This window comes from Magnolia sinica, chromosome 3, assembly GCF_029962835.1.
Source record: "Magnolia sinica isolate HGM2019 chromosome 3, MsV1, whole genome shotgun sequence".
Taxonomy (NCBI): Eukaryota; Viridiplantae; Streptophyta; class Magnoliopsida; order Magnoliales; family Magnoliaceae; genus Magnolia; species Magnolia sinica.
The window spans coordinates 89,752,289-89,769,387 of NC_080575.1; positions in this window are offsets into that span (position 1 = coordinate 89,752,289).

The following is a 17,099-nucleotide window of genomic DNA, read 5'->3' on the forward strand; positions in this document are numbered from 1 at the left end:
TTTTTTTTGGTGTGTGCGTGTGTGTAAGTAAATTCTTTCTTAAGTAATTGAATTTCTCCATTCATAGGTTTGAGAGCCACATTTGTGAATTGAAAAGCTTCAAATGATCAAATTCAAAATGATTCATTTGAATAAATTAAAACCCTTGGTATTGGATGATCATATGATGCTTTCCAAAAAGTTGCACTAGTTGGATCTCGGGAAGATGTACGGTTCACATTTCATATGAAAGTCTACCATTCTAGCTGTTAGGATCATCTGATTGAGTGCCACTTTCGGGATATGATCCCCGATGTGATGGGTCTGACAGATGAGTGGTCTGGATGCTTTACACATGTGCCCCCGATGTGATGGGTCTGACAGATGAGTGGTCTGGGTGCTTTACACATGTGCCCCCAATGTGATGGGTCTGACAGATGAGTGGTCTGGATGCTTTACACCTGTGCCACGTCCTCTCAGTCCCAGGGGTGTCTCCTGTTGGCTGTGGAGTGAGGAGAAACCTTTGGCTTTCACCAACGACACTTATTATTATTATTATTATTATTATTTTTTTTTTTTTTTTTTAACACACGACACACATACCACCACACACTCACGCCATGGTGGGATTTCACCACCTATGGGTACTCAAACCCTCAACCAAGTGTTGAAACTCCTGAGAGTCTACCACCGGAGTAAGAGTGAGGACCCTTAAAAAGTAAGTTTCCCCCCATAAAACACGTCTAGTGGATCAAAATACGTTTGTGGAGAGAAGACTTCTCAAGAGTGATTGAATTTCTTGGCACATTTGGGAGTTTCTCCTTTGGTATATTATAGGGAAATATATAAATAAGGACATCTCCAGTCCACCCACAGGTTATCTTTCAACCTGTCATGTGCCTGAGTGAAACATCCAGACCGTCTAATAGGTTGGCCCCACCATGAGGATCACCTTGTGAAAATTTCGCACATTATCAACAGGTTGGATGACAAATAAACATTATGAAAACTTTACGATGGGCCCTTTGGAGTTTTTAATGGTGAGGCACTTAAACACTGCTGTTTCCTGTGGTGTGGGAATTTTTAATGGCGAGGCACTTAAACACAGCTGTTTCCTGTGGTGTGGTCCACCTGATATTTGGATCGTCCTAAAATGGGCTGGAGAAACAGATGGACGACTTGGAGTACCCACTTCCTTCTCGCATGTTATTAATTAAAATAGCTCTCAATTATGACATAGTATCCGATGCCATTGTATTTTAGACCCTTGGGCACTATTTAGCTTTTTTCAAGATGAAAATGTTTAGCTATCGTCTGCTTGTACGGTGTTAGCTTTTCATGGGTGCTAGCTTTTCACGGAAGTTGAAATGGCTTGGGACTTGTTAAATCAATGGTTGAGTCTACCCCTCAGCTAATCTAATCCATTCACTTTCATTGGACAACCAAGAACCCATGGTAGGGTCTTTTAAAAAAAAATAATTAGAGTTGTTTATAGCCTATAATTGCATTAATGTTATGTTAATTCCGAACTATTTCCTCCGACATGATTTATTCGTGATGAGTTTTTACCTCACACTTTGGTAGAGGGCATGAAATTAAAACCCCTTTATTGTGGATGGGTTGGATTTGCTCCAAAAAGATCGAATGGGCCCCGCATAGGGTCTTATGTGGGTTCAAAAGGTGGGGCCCTCACGTGGGAAGGCCTTTTGGCCTTTTCTTCTTTCTATTATATAATTTTATTTTTATTTTTTGAGAGGACCACATGAAGAGCTAAAGTCTATTCGATGGTTAGTGGTTGTACAGATAGACACTACACTCTCCAACGACGATGAAAAACTACAACCAACTTTCGGCGAAGCTTCGGTCAAGATCCAAGCACAAAAAAGAAGGTTTTTTTAAGTTCTTCGGCCACAATCTCCGACGTAAAAGATATGATAGCCAAATGTGGGTTCTTTTGTGTGTTGTATTGTTTTTGTTAGTGGGTATCAATGGTGGGAGTTTGTGACAGGGAGGGTGTGGTGGTTCCCTTTGTAGTTGTTTTTTTATTTGGTTAGGTATGAATGGTGAGAGTTCGTGAAAATGGAGTAGGTTGTGGAAGAATATTGTAATAGATGATTTTTTATAATTGAAGAGTGTTGTAATTAGTGTTTGAGTTGTTGGTATCGTTACAAGTTTCGCTGGCCAGGGATAAAGATATAATATCGTTATCGTCGATAATCGGAAATTCGGAGAAAAATATGATAACAGTGAAATTTTTTCATGAAACTTCAAGACATGCCTAAATACATATATTTGTATATTTAGAAATTAAAAATTTGTAAAAAAAAATGCATTAAATAATAAATTTTCATTTACTGGGGCCCAAAAAAGCATACATTTTCATAAGAAATTACTATAATAATAACCAAAATAAATTTATCTTGAGTTTCAAGTTGACCGCACTATATGAAACAGTGGTAATAATAATTTCCACCATTGAAATCTTCATAGGGCCCAGTGATGCTTATTTGTCATCCAGTTCATAAGATCACAGGGACATGGTTGAATAAAAAACGGAAATATCATGTTGATACAAAGCTTTTGTGGCCCCCGATAATTTTTCAATGGTAAACATTCAATTCACACAGTTTCATGTGGTGTGGTCCACCCAAGCTTTGGATATGCCTCATTTTTTGGCTTGTGCCTTAAAAAATCATCTAATGAAATGGATGGACTGAGTTGGATCAAATACACAATTACTATGGGCCCACATTTTACTCAGTGTGCAATTCACTTCGTTCTGGCGCAGTCCGGAAGCGAATTGGCAGGTGCACCTCATACCGGCTATTGACATCAGCAAGTGATATGGGTCTGATCATGAGGTGTGTGTTATATCCAAACCGTTAATCCATTTGAAGAGCTCGCCTTAAGCCTTTAGACGAAAAATAAGACAGATATAACTATCAAGTGGACCACACTGCAAAAACGAGTGGGGGATTGAACGTCTACCATTGAAACTCTTTTTGAGGTCACAAAAGTTTTAGATCAGTATGAAAATTTTTTTTCCACTTCATTCAGATATTTGCATTTTTACGAACAGATTGGATGCAAAATAAACGTTATGGTGGGCCCTACAAATTGTTTAACGGTGAAAATCATTATCTCTGCTGCTATCTATGGTGCGGTCCATATAATCTTTGGATATGATTCATTTTTTGGATAATGCTCAAAAATGAACCCTAAAAACAGATGAACGGTGTAGATATAATAAATACATCACTGTGGGGCCAACGTAACTTTGATCTCCTTTGAACCGTTCGTACAACTCGAAGCTCGAGGAGTGTCAGTGCTGGTCTTCGCACGACACGTACCTACAACAGCTATATAGCTGGTGTGAGGTACAGTAGCCCATTCGCTTCTGATGGATTCCTAACTGTGGGACCCATTATGAATTATGTACCTTACATCTGCATCGTCCATTATATATGAAGGCTTATTTTAGTGTGTGATATAAAAAATGAACCAGATTCAAATCTTCAATGGACCACACCACAGGAAACTTTGTGAATTGAACGCATATCATTAAAAACTTCTTGGTGGCCACAGAAATTTTGAATCAAGTTGATATTTATTTTAACCCTTCATCCATGCCTTTTTATATTTACAAAAAGGTTTGATGACAAATAAACATCACTGTGGGGCCTGAGAAGGTTTCAACGGTGAAAATCATTATTCTTATTGTTTCTTGTGGTGTGGTCCACTGGAGCTGTGGATATGCTTTAATTTTGGGATTTACCCCTAACATAAACTAGAAAAATGAAAGGACGGCGTGGATAAATCACATACATTCACGGTGGGCCCAGAAAGTTTACTCAGTACGCTGAAGCGCACCGTGCGCCTGTTTGAAAAAAAAAAAAAAAAAAAAAAAAAAACAAAAGAAAAAAATAAGGGTTTCGTCTGCGAAGAGGGTTTTCTAGCGAACAGGGGCGATTTTCGACGAGGGTTTCAAACAATCTCCCTAAATCTCTGATTTTTCGCCAAAATCTCTAATTTTTCGCCGAAATCATGTATCTGTGAGTCACACGAGACGAGCGCTGTCGATTGCTGCCCATGAGATTCTTTGCTTCCGAGTTCCGATCAACCATCAACCAGGTATTACCGAAATCAAAGGTTTATTTTTCCATTTTTACCTATTTTGTCGGAAAAAATCAAAGATTATCGAAGATATCGCCGATAATCTAGAGAGAAACGAAAAATGGGGGTTTCGGTGTCGCTAGACTAGCGACATCGATATTATTGGCGATATTATCGACATTTCGTCGACAATGCGAACACTGGTTGTAATGGATAAATTTTGTAATAGAAGAATGTTGTAATGGATGAATGTAACGAACACTAAAATAGATAAATATTGTAATAGAAAATAATGTTCAAATAAGATGATTTCAAAGTCATTTGAAAGTTTATCAAGTTATCTTTCCAATAAGCACAAGATGAAATTGGACATGTAACAAGGGAGTTCTAATTATTTTCATCGGATCAGTGATCCACGGTATGTATTGGCGATCCACATTCCTTGATGAACTTTGGGTCCAATTTTGGGTAATCGAATGATGTCGAAATGAGGTGATTCTAAAGTCATTTGAAAGTTCATCAAATTATCTTTACAACGAGTACAAAATCACCCAAATTGGACATGCTATGAGGGAGTTTGACTATTTTTGTGACAATCAATAGTGCGTACCGACAATCCATAGTCTTTGATGAATTTTAGGCATACTTTTAGGCAATCAAATGATGTCCAAATGAAGTGATTCTAAATCCATTTGAAAGTTATTAAATTACATTTCTAAAGAGTACAAGATCACCCAAATTGGACTGTTTTTGTTGGATTGACGATCCATAGTAAGTATCGACGAATCACAGATAGTATTAGCGATCCTTACTAGTGATCTATTGTTAATATCGGCGATTCTCATCGCTGTGGATTGCCGATATGCACTATGGATCTCCAATTTAACGAAAACGGTCATAACTCCCTTATTACATGTCCGATTTGAGTGATCTTGTATTTGTTGGAAAATTAATTTGACGAGATACCATTTAAGTATCAAAAGTGGTCCCAAATTTCATCAAGGACCATGGATCGCTGGTACGCATTACATGTCTAATTTGGGTGATCTTATACTTGTTGGAAATGTAATTCGATGAAAATTTAAATGTCTTTGGAATCACCTCATTTGGATATCAATTGATTTTCCAAAAATGGACCCAAAGTTATCATGGATCGTCGATACTTGTGGTGGATCGCCGGTACTCACTATGAATTGTCGGTCCCACGAAAACGGTCATAACTCCCTCATTATGTCTGATTTAGATGATCTTATACTTGTTGAAAATGTAATTTAATGAAATTTGAAAAGGATTTGGAATAACCTCATTTGGACACCATTTGATTACCCAAAAGTGGGCCTAAAGTTCAGCTATTTGGATATCTCATTCGATGATAAATGCCATGATGAACTTTATGTTGGGGGCCTTACACAAAACCTTAGGATCTAGCCTCCTAAAACAAACTAGAATTATGGGATAATAAAGCAATGAAATAAATCAAAGCACAAACCACACGACACAAGAGATTTTTACGTAGAAAACCCTCAAAGAGGTAAAAACCATGAGACTTCATCTAAATCAACAATCCACTATGAAGTAGAATGTTACAACCTTCTTTACTCACGCTAGAGTAGATAAACAATAAAAGAATAAAAGAAAAATGGAGAGATCTCACCGATTACCAGAACATAGAAGCGCTGAGATGTTGATTGCATAGTAGATCACCTCCACTAGCATAACCTCCCTTCTACAAGCTTTCTCTCTCGCTTTCTCTCTCTTTGACACCTTTGATAGCCCTAAACCCTTTAGCAAACCATTGTAAAGCTTTAGGAAACTCTCTTGCATTTCTTAGAAAAGCCCTAGGCACCCTTATTTATAGTTTAGGAAACTCCCTTTCTCACCCCTTACGAAAGGGCCTCGGATTTTCGTAGTCCGCACAAGATCCGGACTTAAATCTGCGTATGCTCGACTGATCGAGACGAGTCCTCGACCGGTCGAGCACCTCCCTCGACTGGTTGAGCACCTCGGAGAAAATACATCAATTGGTCGCTGGACTTTGAGTCGAGCCCCGCTCGACTGGTCGAGCGCCACCCACGACCGGTCGAGCAGTGTAGTGAATTACTCTGAATTTTCAACCAGCTGCATTGTCTCTCTCCTGAACTGAGGGGGAAAATCCCATCAAATCTCCCCCTTTCCGACTCAGGAGGGATTCACCTTCTTCAAGCCAGCCTGGTTTCTACAAACCTCAAACTTGCCCTTCACCAAAGCCTTGATCATCATGTCTGACCCATTATCATCCGTGTGGACCTTCTCAAGCTGTAACACCTTCTGTTCCAAAGTATCCCTGATCCATTGATACCGAATCTCTATGTGCTTCGACAGTACTGACTTGGATTCTAGCTCAAGTGTGTAATACTTTGACTATTGCAATAAACCACGTGCTGCTCCTGCTTCAGGCTAAGTTCCTGTAGGAACCTCTTCATCCAAAGCATCTTTTTACATGCTTCTGTGACTGTAATGTACTCGGCCTTTGTCGTCGATAATGTTATGACCTTCTATAGCTTACTATGCCAAGAAACCGCTCCCCCTGCAAACGTGAACATGAACCCCGATGTAGACTTCCTGGAGTCTATATCACCTGCCATATCTGCATCTGTGTAGCCCTCTAACACAGGTTTTCTGTCACCATAGCATAGGCTCAACCTGGATGAGCCTCTTAGATACCGCAGTATCCACTTCACCATATCATAGGTGTGGTTCTTATGTAAGGATCTCATCTCCTCTTGCATAGCTCTCAACCACTCTCCCTTATGCTCGTTGGCTAGGGTCTTAGAATAATCTTCTGGCTCTCCCTCATCAGTGAGCATAATGTACTCATGTGGCAAGTACCTCTTGGACGACTGTCTATCCATAGATGACCTCCTCACCTGTGGCTCAACAGGTGAATCAAGTAGGGGCTGCTCCCCTGGTCCATCTTCTGAAGGAACTCCCTTGTCCTCTGCACCTTATTGTACTCCCCCGTCATCAAGCACCACGAGAGGAATAATTGGATTCATGTCTTCTAGCTCACCTGAACTAGGCTGGTTCTTCTCTGGCTTACCATTGTCTTCTATATACTGATCTTCAAAGAAAACCACATCTCTACTCCTGACAAGCTTCCCCTCAGTCAGATCTCACAATCTGTAACCAAAATTTTCATCATTGTACACCAAGAACACACACTGCCTGATCTTCATATCGAGCTTGGACCTCTCGTCCCTTGGTACGTGAACGGATGCCCTGCATCCAAACACCCTGAGATGACTGTACGATGGATCATGTCCAGTCCACACCTTCTCAGGCACTTCTCCATTCAAATGGGGCTGATGGAGACCTGTTTATTAAATACACTGCCGTGTGTATTGCTTCTCCCCAGAACGTCTTGGGCAATTTCACATGGGATAACATGCATCTGATTCTCTCAACAATGGTGCGATTCATTCACTCAGCCACACCATTATGCTGGGGGTCTTAGGAACCGTCTGTTTATGCCGTATACCCAGTGACTTACAATACTTATGAAAGTTGCCAATGTATTCACCACCATTGTCAGTGCGGATGCACTTCAATGATCTACCTGTCTCTCTCTTGACCATAGCATGAAAAAATTTAAACACACTAAAGACCTCGTCCTTGGATTTCAAAGCATAAACCCAAACCCTCCTAGATACATCATTTATAAAAGTGACAAAATATAATGCCCCACCCAAGGTTTTTGTCCTCATAAGACTACAAACATCAGAATAAACCAAATCTAATGCATACACTTTATTAACATGAGAAGCAGATATAACAAATGAAACTCTATGCTGTTTCCCTGATAAACAATCAATACAGGTTTTGAGAGGTATACCTAACGTTTGGAAGGAGCCGCTTCCTCGCTAGTAGCTGAAGCCCCTTTTCACTCATGTGGTCTAGATGCTTGTGCCACATGTCAATAGCTAAATTTTTCACTGTGCTCAACCCACCCTTGCATACACTGACACTTTCCTTGTAAAGAGTGCAACACTTCTTTCCTTTGACTGCGATCAATGAATCCTTGATGAGCTTCCAGCGTGCACCAACAAACCAACTTTCATAACCATCATCATCCAGCCTTCCCCTCGACATCAAGTTGAGGCGAAGGTTTGGAATGTGCCTCACATCCCTGAGAACCAATGTGCGCCCACATCGGTCTTCACACAAATATCACCGACTCATACGATCTTCGATATGCCAGAATTTCTCATCTTCACGGTCCCATAGTCACCTGACTTGTAGCTTGTGAAGAAGTCCCTGGGTGGAGTCGCGTGAAAAGAAGCTCCCGAGTCTATTACCCAGTTGGTGTCCTGACTCGTAGCCGTGAGACATACATCGTGATCTTCTGAAAGAATAACTACAATGTCACCATCTTAAGCAACCGGCAACCGCAGTGGAATCTGATTCATCTTCTTTCTCCTTTCCTTTTCCTTTCTTGTCGTTCTTCTTACCACGACATTTATCCTTGTAGTGGCCCTTCTTGCAACAATTCCAGCATTCAACATCCTTCATGGTACTCACTCAACTTGCCTCTTGATTTATCTCGGGCCTTCCCGCCCTTCTTGTTCTTTCCTTTCCCCCGTTCCTGTGTCATAAGAGCCTCTTACTGAGTAAACCACTGAGACTTCCTCATTGTTTCCTAATTGAAGAGATAAACTGGTTACCTGTTCCATGGATATCTTTTCGTTTGGCACGGAGTTACTTAGAGACACCACCAATGTCTCCCAACTGTCAGGCAATGAACTAAGCAATAACAAAGCCTGTAATTCATCATCCAGGACCATCTTCATAGCGGAGAGCTGGTTCAATATATTGCTGACCTCATTCATGTGCTCAGTCACAGAACCACCATCTTTGAACTTGAGATTCACAAGTCATCTTATTAGAAAAATCTTATTATCGGCTGTCTTCCTTTCATACAGCCCTTGTAATTTCAGTCATAGGTTAGCGGCTGAGGTCTCCATAGACACATGGTGGAATACGGAATCGTCCAACCATTGTCTAATAAACCTCATCGCCTTTCGGTCCATCTTCTTCCAATCATCATTAGACATATCCCTGAATTTTGCTGATATGTCTAAAATTGAAAAATATAGGTCCTTACAATAAAGCAAGTCCCCCCTCTTAGCCTTCCATATGGTCCAGTTAGAACTATTGAGGCTGATCATCCTTAATGAGCCACCTTCCATAATTCAGAACCGATCCCACTCCGTTCAATGAACTTAGCTCTGATACCACTTTGTTAGGGGCCTTGCACAAAACCTTATGATCTAGTCTCCCAAAACAAACCAGAATTATGGGATAATAAAGCAATGAAATAAATCAAAGCACAAACCACACGACACAAGAGATTTTTACGTAGAAAACCCTCAAAGAGGTAAAAACCACGGGACCTCGTCCAGATCAACAATTCACTATGAAGTAGAACATTATAACATTCTTCACTCATGCAGGAGTGGATAAACAATAAGAGAATAAAAGAAAAATGGAGAGATCTCACTGATCACGAGGACATAGAAGCGTTGAGATGTTGATTGCGCAGTAGATCACCTTCACTAGCATAACATCCCTTCTACAAGCTTCTTCTCTCTCTTTCTCTTTCTCTCTCACACCTTTGATAGCCCTAAACCCTTTAGCAAACCCTTGTAAAGCTTTAGGAAACTCTCTTGCATTGCTTAGAAAAGTCCTAGGCACCCCTATTTATAGTTTAGGAAACTCCCTTTCGCACCCCTGAGAAAGGGCCTCGGATTTCCGTAGTCCACACAAGATCCGGACTCAAATCTGCGTAAGCTCGACTGGTCGAGCCGAGTCCTCGATCGAACGAGTGGCCTACTTGACCGGTCGAGCACCTTGGAGAAAATATATCAATTGGTCGTTGGACTTTGAGTCGAGCCCCACTCGACTGGTCGAGCGCCACCCACGACCTGTCGAGCAGCGCGGTGAATTACTCCAAATTTTCAACCCGCTGCACTGTCTCTCCCCTGAACTGAGGAGGAAAATCCCATCACTTTAGGCTCATATTTAGGCAACCAAATGTGTCCAAATGAGTTGATTCTAGAGTTATTTGAAAGTTTATCAAATTACCTTTTCAACAAGTACAAGATCACCAAAATTGGACATCTAACGAGAGATTTATGACTATTTTCATAGGACTAGTGAGCCATAGTGAGTATTGATGATCCACATTGATTATTAGTGACCCATAGTAACTTTGGGCCCACTTTTGGGCAATGAAATGGTGTCCAAATGATGTGATTCTAAAGTCATTTGAAATTTCATCAAATGACCTTTGCAACGAGTACATGCTCACCCAAATCAGACATGTGACGTGGGTTCCATCTCACATGCGCGGATTGGATACTACCCAACTCTGTCGTAAATGGGAGTCGATTAGGTGAGACATCGGATCTACTAAGGTGCATGGGACCTGTGGGGCCCACCTTGATATATGTGACTGCATCCATGTCATCCATCTGTATTGAAAACTCATTTTAGGGCATGATCTAAAGCATATCCAAATCTCAGATGAACCATATTAAAGGAAAGTAGTAATTGACCATTAAAAACTTCTTATGCGCCACAAAAGCTTTGGATCATTTTTGTGTGGTCCATCTAAGATTTGGGCACGCTTCATTTTTTGGATCATGCCCTAAAATGTGCTTTGAAAATAGTTGGACAGTGGCCCCAAAGATAAGCATATCCAAAGTTCATGTGGACCACGCCACAAGAAATAGTGTGACTGGAACAACGTTGAAAAATTCTTAGGGGCCACTGAAGTTTTGGATCAAGTTGATATTTGTGTTTTCTCTATGGATTACATTTCCACGCCGTCCATCTATTTTTAGAGATTAGTTTAAGGCATGGTCCAAAAAATGAAGCGGATACAAGTTTCAAGTGGACTACACTACAAGAGATAGTTGTCCACCAATGAGGTTTATTTGCACGTTGCCTTATATGGTCCAATGGTGCACCAATGAGGTTGTAAGTGGACCACACTATAAGAAACATGGTCCTAGTGGACCACACTATAAGAAACATGGTCCCAAACATTGAAAACAATTGTGTTTAAACACCTTATCGGCAAAAAGTTCTTGGGGCCCAACATGGTGTCTGTTTAACATCCAGTCGTTGATCAGATCCACTGGATGTGGACATGGGGTAGGGCACACTCGTGAAGTGGATTTGGAGTTCAAGTGGTCTCCCTACATCAGGATAGTGGGAATGAATAATTACCATTGAAAACCTTTTAAGGGATCACCTTATTGTTACTTGTTGTGTAACCTGGTGGGGAGGTCATCACGGCCTGGAGGTGGCCTAGGCCCCAAAACAAGTTGCATGTTATGAATGGTGCATATCTCATGTATTAGTGTACATTGTTGGTACATTGATTTGTGCATATTATTTTTCAATCACATGAGTCCATGAGTCATGTAGTTAGTTGAGCCCTTGGAAGCTGAAGACTGAAGACACAAGAAGACATGAGCATCATGGCGTGAAGAATATGTAAATAAGGTGCCTTGGTGACCTTAATCATTGACCTAAAACAACCCCTTCAACATTTAAATGATCCTTAGCCTTATAGGTAAACTATGTTGATCATCCCTTAGCCTAGAAGCTTAATTAGAACATGATAAGTAAGGTTATAAGAGGTACAAAGATGTTGTGAAATCGTATGCATAAAACAACAGACTTTCGCGTGGTACTCGATCTCATCGAGTAGACCTCAAGGGGTCTTCGATGACATTGAAGATCCACTCGATGGAATCGAGTAGGTAAGTCGGATATGTCTAGTTGAGTGATCTTTTATTTGAGTTGCTGGATGGCATCGAGGACCCATTGAAGAGTTCCCTCGATGCCATCAAAGACCACTCGATGACATCGGATAGCAGTGTGAAAACTATCCAGCAATAATTTGGCTAAAAATTTAATTTTCTCGATGTCATCGATAGATCCGTTATTTGCCCCTTTTTTTACCGTGGAGCTCAAACTTCTTATAAAGGGCATTCAGTTCTTAACTATTTTAATGATTTTTAGTGCAATATAAACTTAGGTGATTTTATAATTATATCACTCATCCCAAGTATTTTAGTTCATGAAATATAAGTTATTTTCCTTGTGATTTATCACTTGAAAGAGGATTTCATTCTCAATGATGAAGATAAACTTGTTTTCCACCCTGTTCTAAAGAGTAGACTTGAACCAATAGTTAAATCCCTGTCTAAACTCTCTAGAACACCATTCGAAATAAATCTTTTAGGCGTTACAACATTCTATTAGTTGTAGGAGATTCTACCCAACCTCCCACCACCTTGGTCACTTCAGAGGAGCATCACCTGCGGTTAATTTTGGAGTTGAAGCATTGGCGATGTATTGGCATCATGATCGAGCAAGCAAAGGAGAGCTGATTGAAACACGAGAGAACATTAATCAAACAACTCGAAATGACGCTACAAAATGAGCTCAATCCGATAAGTAAATTTTCATTTGTAAGAGTCTGTATACTCTCTTTCCTTGTATAGGATGTTGTTAAGAGTTCGTGACCCAAAATCGAATATGTTCTTGTATAGGACCTAAGTTCTTGTGTAGGGTTGAATTCATCAGACTTGGGTGTGTACGTGTTAGTCTCCGTGGGAGCCTCTAACGGAAGTAAACATAGGTCTTTGGATTAGGACCAATGTTGTTAATTAGCCTATAAAAAACTAGCTCAAGTCTCTCGCGGGAGCCTCCGGGGGGAGTATACGTCAGTAGGTTGTTGTGTAGGACCGATGTTCGTGGCGAGCTTATAGAAAACCATGTAGAGCCTCTTACGGCAGCCGATCCTTATGTAAAATTGTAAAGGTTAGAGGTGAATCTTGATAGTGAAATTCATTATACTCATGAGTCGAGTGCGTCCGCCAAAATTAGACTAGAAAATTTAAACCACTATACATACTTGTATTTAAGATTGCCTTTGAGCACTTGTCTAATTATGCTTATGCGATGAATTGATAAATATATGTATGCATGATTAAGTGAATGTTAGGATTTGATATGTAGAACATCCCACACACACATGTACAATATCGTGTTTATAGACTAGTTGCTTGATTGCTACATCTCTTATAATCTATGTAATTGGACCCACTGATGGCTTAGAAGCCTTAGTGTTAAATTGCTTTATTTAGTTTAATTTGCACATTAGTTTGAGTTAAGCAACTGTGTTTAAATAGTCATAATTTTTTTGTTATAATCACCCCCTCTACAACGTAGCCATCATTCCTTAGCACCTCTAAGTTTCCATGCATAGCTCTTGGGCCCACCACGTGCAATGTCATCCATTAGTGCAAATCAAACATATATTGATACAATTATAAATGTTATGCATTCTTATGTGCATTTCTTTTTTAAAATGTTATAATTTAGAAGTGTATTAAGGTCTTTTTTAACAATCCTGAAATTTCATTGAAAAATTTAACCATTTTTCTAATGTTTTCAAAAAAGTGTGATAAATTATCCATTACAAACTATACATCCCATACAATAACCAAACGTATCTATTTCTAAGGATGCAATAAATAGTATGGTACCAATAATTTGAACACTGATTCTCATCATTCTAATCACTCAAGACCAAATTGCTCACAATAGCCATACTTGCCCAACATTGGTAGGTATAGGTTTGGACATCATTGGAGACTTGTATATGATTGGAAGTTAAAGCTTTTAGAGCGAGTGGTGGGTCTAGCATAGTATCAGAGTGGAAAGTCCTGTGTTCAAATTAGAGTTGTACACGAACCAGGCCAGCCCAGTTAACTCGCTCGACTCGGCCCGACCCGGAACTGAGTTCGGGTCGGGAAGAGCCATTTTCTTTAGCTCGAAATTGAGTTCAGGCCGAGTTCGGATAGGTCCCAGTTCGGCCTGACTCGGTTCGAAACTCGACTCAACCTGGCTCGACTTGGTCGAGTGGTGTGTGTGTGTGTGTGTGTGTGTGTGTGTGTGTATCCTAAGTGTATATATTGCATATATAGGATATTGTATGTTACAAGAGATTTGAATTTACAAACAAAGAGAGAAATAACAACATAATAAAAACCCTAACAAACATTTGATTTGAAATTTAAAATACGAAAGAGAGGTTTGTTAAGGTTGTTGGAGAAGATCAAGGGATTTGACTGTCTTTATCAATGATCTCAGTCAAAGTTACGGATGTTTTCTGCTTAACAAACATCCGTAACTTTGACTGAGATCACTGATAAAGACAGTTAAATCCCTTGATCTTCTCCAACAACCTTAACAAACCTCTCTTTTGTATTTTAAATTTCAAATCAAATGTTTGTTAGGGTTGTTATTATGTTGTTATTTCCCTCGTTGTTTGTAAATTCAAATCTCTTGTAACTTACAATATCCTAAGTGTATATATATGTAATATACTTCTCGAATCTGGTCATCCCTTTCCCCTTTACCCTTCTAGGATAGTTCACCACCCATCTTTGAAGTAATAGTGACTCATCCACCTCACAGACGTATAACTTGAACGACCTAAATTCATCCAAATACAAAAATGAATTATAATGTCCTGACTAGTTAGATTTTTTGTGGAGTCTATAGTTCAATTATTTAAACTGTTGATCGAGGGCCTTATAATAGGACGCGGATTACCTGCCAAAGGTCCGAAACTGGCTCGAACTCGCCCGATTGCTGACCAGGCCGAGTTTGGGCTAGACATGTTGGCCTGGTGACCGGGCCAGGCTGGGTTCGGGCTGGGTTTGGCTGGTGACCGGGCCGGGTTCAGGCTGGGTTTAGCATAGTATTAGAGTGGAAAGTCCTGTGTTCAAATTAGGGTTGGTTGTACACAAACCGGGTTAGCCCAGTTAACTCGCTCGACTCGGCCCGACCCGGAACTGAGTTCGGGTCGGGATGGGCCATTTTCTTTAGCTCGAAACTGAGTTGGGGCCGAGTTTGGATAGGTCCCAGTTTGGCCCGACTCTGTCCGAAACCCGACTCGACCTGGCCTGACTTGGTTGAGTGGGGTGTGTGTGTGTGTGTGTCTATATATATATATATTGCATATATATACACTTAGGATATTGTAGGTTACAAGAGATTTGAATTTACAAACAAAGAGGGAAATAACAACATAATAAAAACCCTAACAAACATTTGATTTAAAATTTAAAATACAAAAGAGAGGTTTGTTAAGGTTGTTGGAGAAGATCAAGGGATTTGACTGTCTTTATCAATGATCTCAGTCAAAGTTACGGATGTTTTCTACTTAACAAACATCCGTAACTTTGACTGAGATCATTGATAAAGATAGTCAAATTCCTTGATCTTTTTCAACAATCTTAACAAACCTCTCTTTTGTATTTTAAATTTCAAATCAAATGTTTCTTAGGATTTTGTATTTTAAATTTCAAACAAATGTTTGTTAGGGTTGTTATTATGTTGTTATTTTCCTTTGTTTGTAAATTCAAATCTCTTGTAACCTACAATATCCTAAGTGTATATATATACAATATACCTCTCAGATCTGGTCAGGAAGCCAGAATTCCTTTACCCTTTGGGATAGTTCACCGCCCATCTTTGAAGTGACAGTGACTCATCCACCTCACAGACGTATAACTTGAACGGCTTATATTCATCCAAATACAAAAATGAATTATAATGTCCTGACTAGTTAGATTTTTTGTGGAGTCTATAGTTCAACTATTTAAACCGTTGATCGAGGGCCTTATAATAGGACGCGGATTACCTGCCAAAGGTCCAAAACTGGCTCGAACTCACCCGATTGCTGACCGGGCCAAGTTCGGGCTGGACATGTTGGCCCGGTGACTGGGCCAGGCCCGGTTCGAGCTGGGTTTGGCCGGTGACTGGGCTGGGCCGGGTTCAGGCTGGGTTTGGCTGGTGACCGGGCCGGGTCGGGTTGAGCCCAGTTCGACTCGGATTGACTCATGTTTATAGACTAGTTGCTTGATTGCTACATCTCTTATAATATATATGATTGGATCCACTGATGACTTAGAAGCCTTAATGTTAAATTGCTTTATTTAGTTTAATTTGCACATTAGTTTGAGTTAAGCAACTGCATTTAAATAGTCATAAATTATTTTGTTGTAACCAACCCCCTCTACAACAGTCATCATTCCTTAGCTTCTCTAAGCTTCCCTGCATTGCTCATGGGCCCACCACGTGCAATGTCATCCATTAGTGCAAATCAAATACAATTATAAATGTTATGCATTCTTATGTGCATTTCTTTTTTAAAATGTTATAATTTAGAAGTGTGTATTAAGGTCTTTTTTACAAAATTTCATTGAAAAATTCAACCATTTTTCTAATGTTTTTGTATGTTTTCAAAAAAGTGAGAAAAATTATCCGATACAAACTATACATCCCGTACGATAACGTATCTATTTCTAAGGATGCAATAAATAGTACGATACCGATATTTGATTCTCATCATTCTAATCACTCAAGACCAAATTGCTCACAATAGCCATACTTGCCCAACATTGGTAGGTATAGGTTTAAACATCATTGGAGACTTCTATATGATTAGAAGTTATAGCTTTTAGAGCAAGTGGTGGGTCTGGCATAGTTTCAGAGTGGAGAGTCTTGTGTTCAAATTATGAGAGCAGAGCAGCAAATATGCCTTAGTTAATATATTCTCGCACCTGGACCCGAAAATCAAACGTTGCTTGTTTATGATGTGCACAATTCCAATTAATATCATGTACAATCATCTAAAGAAAGAGAAATGTTCTAGTTCTCTTAGGCCACAGTAAATTGTACTCCTAGTTACATCAGTTCACTTGGACAGTCTAATTGATCAATTTGAACTGTCCATAATTAGTTCAAAACACAAAACACATTTCATGGGCTACAATACAAAAGTTCCAATCCATCATTGCCTCTGACAAATAAATGGATCAAATTGCTGCTTAGACCTATTTTTGTGTGAATGATCTTGACCATCCATATTTAAGGCCATT